This window comes from Homalodisca vitripennis, chromosome 1 (assembly GCF_021130785.1).
Source record: "Homalodisca vitripennis isolate AUS2020 chromosome 1, UT_GWSS_2.1, whole genome shotgun sequence".
Lineage (NCBI taxonomy): Eukaryota > Metazoa > Arthropoda > Insecta > Hemiptera > Cicadellidae > Homalodisca > Homalodisca vitripennis.
In genome coordinates, this window is record NC_060207.1 from 96,957,791 (window position 1) to 96,971,685 (window position 13,895).

General features: G+C 31.4%; 1 protein-coding gene across 3 annotated transcripts in view; it reads right to left on the reverse strand.

Annotated features, from left to right (window-relative positions):
* Positions 1-13,120, reverse strand: part of LOC124367318 (calbindin-32) — a 167,556-nt gene extending 154,436 nt beyond the window's left edge. For 2 of the 3 annotated variants that reach the window (XM_046824066.1, XM_046824050.1), the window contains exon 1: positions 13,047-13,120. The gene's annotated coding sequence lies outside the window, so the exon portion shown is untranslated. The remainder of the gene's footprint in view (positions 1-13,046) is intronic. The other variant, XM_046824058.1, reaches the window with a different exon arrangement.
* Between the last annotated feature and the right edge of the window lie 775 nt (positions 13,121-13,895).

Genomic DNA, 13,895 nt, shown 5'->3' on the forward strand with positions numbered 1-13,895 from the left:
ACTTGAAACTCCCATCCTCAACACGTCGACAGTATAATCAGGAAAACCTCAATCAACTAAAAATTATACTGTCAAACGTAACCTGGTGTGACGTTTACAACAAAATAGAAGTTGATCAGGCCTATGACAGCTTTAATAATACTTTGATTTTAGCCTTGAATACAGCATGTCCTACCAAAAAATTAAGGTCAAAGAAAAAAAGAAAATTTGGTGTAGTGATTGATGAGGATACACAAACACTAAAACACAACTACTTACAAGCACTGGGCAGAATGCTACTTCACGGTTCAGAAGAAAATAAAACTGAAACAGCTGCTAGAAAAAGGGAATATGACTTAAAACTGAAGGAAAAGCGAAAAGAAATCACATCGAACTACATTCAAAACTGTGAAAACAAACAAAGAGCTCTTTGGGAGGTGATCAACTACGAAAGGTGTAAAAATACAAAAGATTCCATCAACCTTCAACTACTAGTCAAAAATGAACTGATTGAGGAGCCGCTTAAAATTGCTCAGCACTTCAATCAACACTTTGTCTCAGTGGCGGAGAAAACTCTTACTGCTGCTGGCCAGATACAACAAAGGCCACAACTAAATGAGCTAGAAACTGACTATATTCCTGACTTGACTTTTCTAGCAGTATCAGTCATCGAAGTAACAAACACCATATCTTCTCTTAAATCTAAACCGTCCTCTGGAATTGATGAAGTGTCCTCCATACTACTAAAACACTGTAAGGAAGAAATTGCACCTCCACTTACATTCATCATAAACCTATCTTTCACCCAAGGAATTTTTTCCCAAAGCATTAAAACTAGCAAAAGTCTTTCCTAAACTCAAAAAGAATCCAAGCACCTCAATCGATAACTACCGCCCCATATCCCTCCTATCAACAATATCCAAAGTAATTGAGAAAATTGTCCTTGTCAGACTCTTGAACCACCTAACAGTAAACAACATCATCACAAGCCAGCAACATGGGTTCCTCAAAGGCAGATCAACAACTTCTGCCATAATAAATTTCACTGAGCTTATGCTGAATGAAATAGAGGAAGGAACTGCCATCAGTGCGTTTTTCCTGGATTTCAGTAGGGCGTTCGATTGCTTGGAGCATGATCTTGTATTAGAAAAGATGAAAAACGTGGGGATAAGAGGGATCTCTGGAAAGTGGATGTCAAGTTATCTAAAAGGCAGATCACAAACAGTAGAGATAGCATATACATTAAACAATACAATTTATAAAACTAGATCACCACCACTTTTAATTGACAGAGGTGTTCCCCAAGGCTCAGTTCTTGGACCAATGCTTTTTATTCTGTTAACCAATGACCTCCCAAAATATCTACAAGGGTTCTGCCAAGTCATGATGTATGCTGATGACACAGCCTTGCTGGTGGCCGAGAAACAAATACCAGAACTTGAAATATCTTCCTTTGTAGCCCTGGACATGGCAAAGCAATACTGTCACCAAAACAATCTTATATTAAATGACCGCAAAACCCAACAACTAAACTTAGGAAGAGCAAGTGCAGTAATACATGGCTTGCCAGATATTGAATTGAAAAATGAAGCTAACTACCTAGGAATCATCATTGACAACAATCTAACCTGGACTCCACATGTAGACCAACTCTGCAGAAAGCTCAGCAGTAGCCTATATGTATTAAAAAGAATAACAAAAATGAGCAATCTAGACACAGCAAAAACTGCTTATTTCTCACTCTTTGAAGCACATCTAAGATATGGATTAGTGGTATGGGGAAACTCTTCCATCGTGAATCTCCAACGGGTACTAATACTTCAAAAGAAAGCTGTGAGAACATTGGCAGGACTAGACCCAAAGGCTACTTTCCGGCAAGCTTTTCAAAATCTTAAAATTTTGACTGTGATATCTCTGTTTGTGACAGAAGTGATCTGCTATGCTGTCTCACAGAACATTACAAGGCTGGGAGAAATGCACCATTAAAACACCCGGAACGCCATGAACTATGCTCTGCCAATTCATCGCCTTACTCTGTACGAGAGGAAGCCAAGCTATGCAGGACCTAAACTCTTCAATATTCTTCCAGACCATCTGAAAATAAACAGTGGACAGAAATGCTTCAAGAAGAAACTCCAAGAATGGTTTCTACAGAGGACATTTTACTCCCTTGAAGAATTTATAAACTGGAGGAACCATCAATCATAGTGCTTAAAATGGTTTATCCACTGTTTTCTACATTGCTGACTAATATTCTAAATTACCTTTACCTACTTGACACCAATTCTGTAACTCTAAGTACATGAAAAAAAAACTGTCTATTGTCTATTGTCTACACCCTTCACTACTTTATTTAACAGTAGTTAAAATTTTGGACATTACGTATAAGAAGTGGCGATAACACCAGATAATTAAACTAAAAAAGAGTTAATTTCAAAAAAATTCGATTTAAAATAGTCACTGTTGACGACTAAGTTTAATATCTTCAATAAATTCTGTTTTGATTTAAAAACAAATACACACACATATATTTATATAATATATACTATCAGTTACCCGCAACTTTGTATCCAATTTCGTATGCTTTGCACGTGTATTGTTCAAGTGAATATTTCCGACGCCAATGTTGAGTTTGTCTTGTTTCCACGATCAATAAAATATGTCACAATGTTATAAATCACTAATTGCTCTTGTCATGAGTTTACGACCATCAAAATAAGGACTAGATATAACATAATGCCCCATAATAGAAAGTAATCCTACCCCTTAGAGTATGACTCTCGGTGCTGAGCGAATTCCAACACTTAGGGTTCTGTTAAAATTGAGGTAACAAGTAGAAGAGACTTTTTCAGCTCTAGTGCAATGTAGAAGTTAATATCTTAGTGTTTCTGCCATGTACCTTCACTTCGCACGGAAATTGTTAGTTTCAGGCTGAGAAGATTTGGTAGTGCTGAACCTCTCTTTTCAGATCCGCAGTCACAGCTAGGGTGTTTGAAGATTACCTGACTACAGACCGAAGTGTGAATAAAATATCACACAATACTATGACTATAAAAACTTTGCAGTTCCATAAAACCCATAAAAATCCATCATGAGTATATGATATCCGTATATACATAATCTATCGTACACCAATAACATCTACGAATAGTCATTCCATCATGAGTAGATGACATTCGAAGGTAAAAAATGAAGCAAGGAAATCTTCCGAAAGTTTTGTCATGTAATAGGTTAAGATCTATAAAATATTATCTAAAAAGATCAACAACGTTTGTCATAGAGCCTACGATTAGGGTCTTTGTGAGCTCATCTCCGGTTATTTATATTTATAGCTAAATTTAATATTAACATTAATTATAGATTTGAATATATTGCACATTTTATACTGCTGTAATATAATGAAAATGTTTAATGTATTTTTATTTTTACTGACCAATACAAATTTGAATTTTTTTCAAACATTAGTAACGCTAGTAAAAATGATATTTTATATAATAACAGTATATTAATAAAAGTACTATTCCTTTTGAAAAGGCTAGTTAAAATAACTTTCACAGTTATTTGACTTATTTACTTGAATTCAATAATGTGCTTAAGGTAGGCATCACTGTATCTTATTAGATTCAGTAAAGTCTATCTGCGAGGAAAGATGTCAATAGTCATTGTAATTTCCTTTACATTAGGGCACGCTTTTTAATATTCTTCCCCTCTTTAAAAGTTCAAAACACCTTAGTTATAGGTGTAGTAATATATTAATACTAATTTTTACTGAGCAACGCAGGAGTTTGGTTGGTTTCTATTCAATCCGTCACGATGTATTATAGCTTCCATTATAATAATAATGACGTAATGAGTAGATACATTAATTAGATTACGGACCGCTTACATAGCGTGTTAGCGATTAACTAACAACATTAGTAACACCTGAGCACATCTTTCTGGTGATTACCTACTGTGCACAAGTTACCTTTATTAAATTTGTGACATCCTGACATTCGCAATTTAATAACGGAATACTTGATCATATGTAACGTCTTACTTTTCGTATTAAATGAAACACATTATTCTAGTCACTGGAAACAAGTTTAATTGAAGCGTAACAATCTTTTACTCTATCGTTATAAAATATTTAAAGCGGTAAAACTACTATATATTTCTCCAAGGTTATATTAGTACGACACTCTCCATAAACAAGTGCAACTTAAATTTTTTTATCAAGAAGAATTTATCAGCACAATTTGTAACTTCTTAACTCTAGTGTTATATACAGCCGCTTCATTCAGAGTTGGATCGAGAAGTGAATTACTTGTGATCTTCTAATAGCCTGCGCATTACCAACATGGATTAGACTGCTTTACGGTCAAAGATGGTAAATCTATATGGATGACTCAGATTTCCTTGGAATCCCAATATTCTTTAATCTTTATTTTAGTTTCTTCACGTTAAATTCAACTGCATTCCTACAGTAAAACATCCAACCATCCCAGCACGTACTTTATAACAAAGTCTGCTACTTACTTGATATGTATTTAACGCCAAACTCATCAAACGTCATGGTGTTGTATACTATAAGATGATTTGACAAGGCATAAGAGACATTATAGTCTTCATTATAGAGTTATGTTGACTCACTTATACCTAATTATAGAGACATTTCCTTCACCCTTCCACATTCTCCTACCCAATAACTTTCTTATTCTCCTTCCTACTCACTTTCTTAATCACCTACCAACCTATGTTAATTCTCACGTCCCTATTTACCATCCTACTCTTTTACCTTTTTTCCATTCCACTCACCTTTTACTCACATTCCTACTAACTATCCTACTCACTTTTCTGCTCTCCTAATTCATATTTCTACCTAGCCTAGTTTATGTTTATGTTTTTGGGAATACCAAAGTTATGTGTTCTGGGTATTAATAATCGAGTACATTGAAATATAGATCAGTTAAGGCATCAAGAGTACCCCCACTTTAATTATAAAGACTGAAACTATATAAAGGCTATACACATTTTCTACACGTCAATAATAATTAATGCAATAATATAACATATCTTAACAATAACTTTTTACTTTTTACACATATTTTTCTGGGGAGACAAAATTACAAATTAGACTAATACACTATTTTGCTTAACTTAGAGAAAATAGATTATTCTTCTCCATAAACGTTCTATACAAGCCATGGATAGTTTTTAATCGAACGTAATTGAAACGTGTACTATATATTTTCTTGAATGAACATTGAAACTAAAATAAAATTTTTATCATGGATTCTTGTTTTGTTTCCAATACACAGTGTTCCTTATGAATTAAACTTTAAGTCTTATTAATTTATAAGTAATCATGGCCTTCAAAATGGTACATTTGTCGCAAACAGTAGTTTTTATTGTGTCTTTATTCTTATACTCGAAAAATTTTGATTTTCATTGGATAATCCAAAACAAACATTGTAAAAAATAAAGAAGAGAGACGGGATGTAGCAAATGTTACATGAATAAAACATCATCCGTTATCAAAGCACCAACTTCACTTGCCTAACAGCCTCTACGTTCGACAATATTTTACTTTCAATTTCTCACGGAATAAAATATTACTCATTTAAAAATACTGTAAATATTTACTATTAATAATGTTAGTTTACATCATGGAATATCAATTTTAAGAAGTATAGACTAATCACATGAAACTATTTTAAAATGTCTGGGTTACGACTTGGTTAGTGGTTTTTATTATTAGTAAATGAATCTATATTAGTCTATTGTTGATGTTTAGATCATAAGAAACGAACTTAAGAAAGTGTTTGGGAAGGGTAAGCTGAAATCTAGTTTTGTATGTCTTTATTATAAGGAGCCTAAAAATTAAAACGTATTTGAAATATACAAAAATTTGGTTTAATTGGTATAATATTTTCGTTTCAATATGGTGACCGTTCAAACGTTATAAAATTTACTATTTATTTTAAAGGGCATACGAAAAAGTGTTTTTGTAAAAATGTAGTTAGTATCCTGTACTTTAAAAATAAATGATATAAATTTAGCTTTGTTTTCCCATGATTTACAGAGAACAAAAATACTTTAAGGGAATATAAAACCGCTCAATAATTATTAAGAGCGATGAGTTGTCTATATTTCCACATTGTATATTACTTCCAGCTATCGTTAATATAACATACATACAAACAATTTTCACACTGAATTGTGATGACTGGTATCAGCGTCATTTTTAAATTTGTATTTATTAGGTGTATCTGTTTCATTAAAATCATGGTACACTACAGTATTGTATGAATCAAAATCTTAAGTATTCTTGTGTTACATGGTTAAATTCATCCCAAGTGTTATTTAATTCTATAAATTTTTTCAAACCATGCTTCAATAAAATTCTTAATCCGAAACGCTTAGAACACACTAGGAAGTTAAATGAATTTAAATTAAGTTAATATAGAATACTGTTAAGTATACTATCATGTTCTAGTTGTTACATAGGATAGGATGATATTAAAAAATAATCAACCAATATTCTTACCAACATGTACCAATATTAGAGATTTGAAACAAACTGGAATAAAGCACTTTGGTTTCTTGGACAAGAGTTGTAAATGTTTGTTTATTTGCTTGCTCACCCCTTTTAAGTGAAGATGGATCTCAGCCACGAAATGATCATTAGATGAAACATCAGCAGAATTTTAAACATTAATTATGACTTAAAATTTAAATATTATATTATTTTATACCATATATTCGAATATCATCTGCATTCTTATTCATCAAAATAGTTTAATAGTAATATATAGTTATAATATCTGAAAAACTCATTTCAATTCAAGTTAAAAGTTAAATAAACAAATGAGTCTAGTCTAAGAAACGAATAACTATTTTTACCTGCGTAAATCAGTGTTTTTACCTCCCCATCTATATATACATTTATCATATTTATGCTATTATAACAAATAGTACTTTAATATATGTGCATGTACCGGTAGGAATATGTCTGTGAATAGTATTTAAAGAATACAGCCTGCTTTTCTTAACGAAAATGAAACCAAACTGTGTTATATTTTAACACGATTATTTGCTACAGATCGAAGAAACAAAATCATGGAAATTTAAGTTCAGTAGTTTTATATTTTGGTAAATACGGTTTTATTTTATCTATTTTCATCGTACCAATTTCTAACTAACTAAAACCATTTTCATGTTTAAAAACACGTGGAACCTAATAAAATGCCTATATATAACACAATATATGCAGCTTTGTAAAAATCTTTAAAAACTCTAACCCTTCTTTTCTTTCATGTTATAAGCAAACGAACTTTAATTTTTTATCAAAATTATTTATTATACTCTCAGAGTATACCCTTCATAAGAATATCTTCCGTAACCTAGAATATGTGTAAGGCTGTAACTGTCTGTCTGAGTGGTCACGGATTCAGTCTTCAAGGAAGTCAATAAAAAACTATAAATAAGCTTGTTCCTCTACACTTTAAAAATATTTAGTATAACCAAATAAATGCATGGACGTAAAAAGAATCATCTTTGGAAAAAAGTTGAAGTTCCTCTTATCAAAAATTAATACTGAACTTGTGAGTGCCTAATTTATACATGAATAACATATAAATTCCACTATGTCAAAATGTATGCTTTTTAATATTATATATTGTATCTTGATTGCACAATATACATGTATAACATGATAGTCGACAATAATTAAAATCCCTCTCACCTTCAACAAAAACAAGAATCTGTCGCACCACTCCGGCAGTTATGCAAGAGTTGCCTGTTCCCGAGTAAACTAAAGACACTTGCCAGCTATTAAAGGAGTCTCGCTGACACCCTCTTCACGAGACACTTGTAAACATCCTTCTTTACACACTAATAAACCTTTTGTGAACACTAAAATGGAGATCGTAAACAAAAGCTCGAGAAAGTCGATGATGGAGTCGATTATAAAACTCAATCAATCTGTTGGCAGAATCTTACTTGTATTTCACTAAATCTCTAATAGTATTAATTATAACGTTGGCTTTATAAATTTTATATCTCAATTACTGTTTAAAATTGTAAATGACGTCGTTCATCGATGTAAATTATTTCCACTGGTTTGGCACAAATCCCATGACAAATATTACAAACCGTTTTGTTAAAGGTTAAACAAGAACTTGACCCTTTCCAACCAAATACTCATCATGTTTAAAAATAATTCTAACAAATTTTAGCGGTCGTATTTACAAGAGCCAACCATGATATACATTTTGAGACTTTCATTCAGAGTTGTAGTCTACCATACGCTGAAACACTTATGTTTAAGAATTAAGAATCGTATAGTTAGTTTCAATGATAGAAACTGTAATTCCCCTGAAAAAAGCTTGTAAAACATACTTCCACTTCAAGAGATTACTTGCTTTTAAAGAGTAGAAGTTATGATGTGAAAAACCACGCTGTTTCATTGATCATGTGCTCTGACTGAACTCATGCGAACCTTCTCCCCTAAGTTCTTAGGAAAGTCGACTTGTTTGTCTTCGTATGCACACAAAATGGACTTTAATCTTTGTAAAAAAAATACTGTATGAACAACGTCTGTCAGCTTACAAAGAAAATATAAGCCAATTTTTGTTATTGTATCTCTACAGGAAGGGCAAATTTCTGGGCAACATATATCCTTTACCTTTGAAACCTATCATTCTTGTTGACTGTTTACCGACACCATATATCTAATAGGAACTGATTTCTACACTTAAATGTTGTATAAGGCTTCATTTCTATGTAGGTAACATTGAGTTCGATGATGGTCCATATCACTTAACATGTTTATATTGATCTTATGTGCGACCTTATTGACAGAATAAATAAATTTGTAGATAAACTTAGTACAATCATGTGAAATTTTAACATTGGACAAGTAATACATTTAGCTTGACTATCCGCAAGATATCTCGGAAAACACATCTTCTATGGAATAAAAATAATATGTCGTTTTGTATGAAACATCATCTCCTTATAGAGAAGAATGAGTTTTATGATGTGCATGTCCATCCATGGGATTTAGCTGAACCCACTATAGCACTCGGTTGGGTGGCTAAGTCTTCTTCTATCTGCCAAAGATCTGCCAAAGGCTGTAAAGATATCTTTTCCGTCTGAATGTTTTGTTTTCTCTGTCTGGTATCTCATACGTAAATGTACGATAGGTTTAATAGAGCTTAAATTATGAGTACAACTAAAGCGAAGCCTATTACAGGAGTTATGCGTTATATTATTGAATGTTTGAAATAATACATATTAAAGTGAATAAGTCCATTTGGTCAGTATTGACCCCCTAATAGTACATCAGTATGTTACTTAAATGTTTTATTACCTCCAGGTTCTAGGTATATATGGGTCAAGTAAAAAAAGCATGTACAATTAAAGACATAATTAATTGTGATGTGCACTTGATTTCTCAAATAAACATTTTTACACAGTCTTCCAGAAGTGAAATAATACTATTCTTTTAGAAATGTTTAATAAGATATATTGTTCAGAAGTATGTTTGTACAATGCTTTACAATAGTACAACACGTAAGGGAAGTTCTTCGCTTAAACACACACGAAACGAGTATATTTTTGTCATAAAATATCATATCAATGCCAACATTGACGCTTGAAGAAAGCGTGTAGTAAAACCACCTAATCGTATGGCGGACTATAAGATTGGCGGAAAAAATGTCTAATTGTTTCTTGAATATCTTCAAAGCCACTTTTAATACAAACATATAAGAAACTTATATTAATTAATTTAAATTTACTTTCATAAAACCCTTCTACCGTTTTAGCTAGTTTGTTTCCTAAAGGTTTTCTTTCGTTGTATTTAGAGTATTAATTATTTTCATCTTGTAAGCGACGGCCAGATGTTTTACCGAATCGATGCCAAATGTAGTGAACATTAGTGATTTAAAAATGGCTAACTTTAAAAAGATAAATGTTTCATATGTTTCCAAAAAGTCTAATTAGAAACAAATTCTAACTTAAAATACTTTAAAAATGCATGGCGGTTGTAACAGTATGACTTCCATTGATTATTTCTTGTTGGTCAAAAAACTGACAAGAAGGCACTCCTCAAAGTTAGATACATTTCTATGGTTATCGAAGTGTTTTTCCTTAACTCATTGAAATAGAGATTCAATTCATTCTGAACAAAATTCTTTGTCGCCGTAACATATTGGAATTTAGATTATGAGGAAAAATAATTTCCTGCCAATTATTAAACTACTATACAACTTCATTACCTATATATCAGTTATTTGGCTTATTTTTTATTGAAAATTTCAGGAAAACAAGAAATGAAACTAATAATTAACAATACGAATGCAGTTAATACGTGTTATTTCTGCAACAAATAACAACCAATGTATTGTTTGAAATATGTCATATTTCTGAAATAATGCAACGTAATTTGCCTTATATAACAGACTTGCTGTAACATAGTATAGTGGAAACTATAAGTAATATGCAGTGGAAGAGACCGGACGAGAGCAACGGTAACAAGATTAGAGCTGATTTTATTACACGGAAAGTGGACTTGAGAACACCTACTGCACAACCAGTGACTTTCACATTGACGCTCTCCTATATTTTAGAGTACAAAATTTTATTCGAAACTCAAATAGGTAAAAGTTTGTATTTAATTAGGCTGATTATGTAGCAGATAACTGACAAAACGTTATGAAGAATAAAGGAATAAATATTAGACCAATAAACTTACAGATCTCATCTTAAAAAAAAATTATACTATCATCGTTAGGTGTATTATAATATCCACTAAGATTACTTCGGAACCCATCCACTCTGGCCTAAAATAGTTCACGTATTACTGAACTCGTTGGAGCTATTAATTTAAATATTATGAATGTTGAAAAATATGTTTGTATTTTATAACTCATAAAAATTGTTCCAATCTCCAATTTTATGGCCCAAAAAAATCGTGGTTAAGATATAATTCTTCTGAAATTGATTCTGGTAAATTATTTTCATAAGTGTTTATTATAGCATTTAAAACGTATATGACGACATTGGTATTCATAAAGAAATCACGTCTAAACCACGGGAAATTACTAGTAGTGCAATCTAAGATTACCTTTACTTTCTCTTCAGAGATTCAATAATGATATTACTCTCTTCTCGGCGATAAACTAGTTTTAAAACAGCGGTTTATTAGTTTTAAATTGTCATTGCAATTGTCGAAGCGGCATAATTTTTAATTAGATTTTCTACATAAGATCATTTGTATAAAATATCAAAATAGGTTACTTAGCTTGTGTTAAAAATAACTACAAATTAAAATAATAACAATCAGTAACCTTTTTATATTTTATAAAAATATGCTTCATTCCTCGCTACTGGTTCAACTGAGGTACACAAAAAATATGAAGGGTTTTCTTTTTTAACTTAGATAAATTGAACCGAACCTTTGTGCCTGAAATATTGTAAAATCATAGTCAATCTTATATTATTAGACATTTTACCGTTCATTGTAAAAAAATGTTTTTAATTCGCATAGGATATGTTGCATGACTAAACTGATTCAAAAATTGCATTAAAATGGGAAATTACACGTTTAAAAAAAGGTGTGATGCCTAGTGTCAAAGTAATATTTAAAAAGTTGACCTTTAAATAATGTTTCTAAATCGATTGATTTTTAATGCAATGTATATACTCTAGTTTCCTAGTTATAATTAAATTTAAAGAACATTTCCAACTCTATACAATTCTAAACGTTGGTTTTGACTTGAAGCAAACTCCATAGCATACTATTTTGTAAATATTAAATATTCTGTTCACACTTTCGTTTCGACTTGTTCCGTAAAACAGCTTATGATTTTTTGAGATGAGCTGTGCGATTTATTTTATTTTACTGATAAACGTTTGTTAGAGGTGTATTAGTTTCGTATATTGCACATTGCCTATTTATAAATTACAGGCTTAAGTAACGGGAAAGAAAATATGTACAGAATAATTTCTAATACGAGATTCGCCGCGGCCGTTATAAGACGGTAGGTAGATCTCTTTCCGAAAAGTTATAGGTTCGATTCTTGGGAGTCAATAAAATAAAATTTACAAGAGTTTGAACCATTTTCTGTAAAATTTTTCATACAGTATTATAATTATGCCAATAATGTGGAAACAATTCTTTCTCAGTTAAACATAATTAAGGAAATAACTATACATCCTTATTATATTATATATTATTATAAAAGTGTTTTGTAATTATGATATAAAGTTCTTATTCATTTTAATTTGTTATAATTAGGTATACAATTGTATTAAAAGAAAGTGGGTTATTTCATTGGTTACTTATTAATTAATATCAAGTACTTAAAAAAAATACTACTAATATATTGGACTAGTATACCAAACTAACAGCAATTACCTTACTACTATACGACACTAAATTCTACTATCTTAAAAGTACACATCACATTTTATATGAAATTTTTATAAAATTTCTTACTTTTTTAATATTTCAAAGTTTTACATGATACAGCGTTTGGTATATTACGCAGATTAGGTGACCAATATTATAAAACTCTTTTCTTGTCTAGAAAATCAAGGTTACAATTTTAAAAGAAGTTTACTAAGAAGGGGATGATATTAGAAAATAGCAGTTATGTTACATTGTATTTTTTAAATATAATTTTAGACATAATCAATAATTTAAACCATGGTTTGTTATGTGTTACGCAGTTCACCCTCATTACAGTTCCATTAATAAAAACAGTCAAGCCCGTGTATAAAACAAAACATAACGCATCTGTTTGATTGGCCTATAAAGTATTAAACGATTGTATCAAGTAATAATTACATACACACATATATTTAACGTAATTTATCTCAGTTTTCAAAAAAGTTATATTGTAATTTTATCATTACTGGATTGTACGATGTGTTTATTAAGAGTATAAGAATGATAGTTTAAACAAATCAGTGAATTGTATTTAATACAAGTACTTTTTGTCACAACGTGGTAAGCAGTTGCTGTGACGTTATCAGAAGTTTGACACATGCTATCAGTGGTACAAGGAGGGACTCACCGAGCGTAGGTGTGTGGGCGTCCTAACTCCAGCGAACACTGGCACCCTTGAGGCCCGGCGGGCATGCGCTGCACCTGCAGCCCCACTCATTCACCACCCACGCCACCCTCCGCCTGGCCTGCATCCATTCACCGGGGACCTCCTCATAATTGTTCACTCTCGGTCCTTTTTAACTGTTCTCTGATGAGTCAATGAAACCGTTGTTTATGAACACTTCCCTTTCCTCTGTGATCTTATTAACTTTTTTTATAAGTCACTCGAAGTGTATATTTTACGGTCTTGTATCTCGGGATATAAACATTTAAAAACGGTTTCCGACAGGGTTATGTTACGTTAGCAAACATAATACATAACAAACTGCTGTTTTTTTATTCGTAGTCTTAATCATCTTGAGTTTGAAAAACTCAATACTAAACAACTAATTTTGAATAATAATTTCCATAAAACCCACCAATAAAAATCATGCTCCAAAACAATTCATAAATGATTTAAACTTCAAAATTCAGACCTAGTTTTTCTCATACTAAATTTTACCTTAATACTGGTAGAATTAAAGTAGATTTTATGTTTGTTTGTCATCTTAAAAAATCCAATTGTATGTTCACTAATAATATTGTTGGAGATTTTCTTTATTGCTTATATCACAATTCACAATCGTTAGCATTTAAAGATAGGTTATTGTTTATACTTAGAAAACCTGTAACTTACAAGATTTAAATACTGTAAATAATTTGGAGATAAAAGTTTTTTTGCCGCTTGAGGGTTTTTTGTATAAGCCCATAACTTAGACATATTAATCAAATGTCAAAGTTCACCACCTACGATCTTTAATCAAAAGGGTCGAAACAC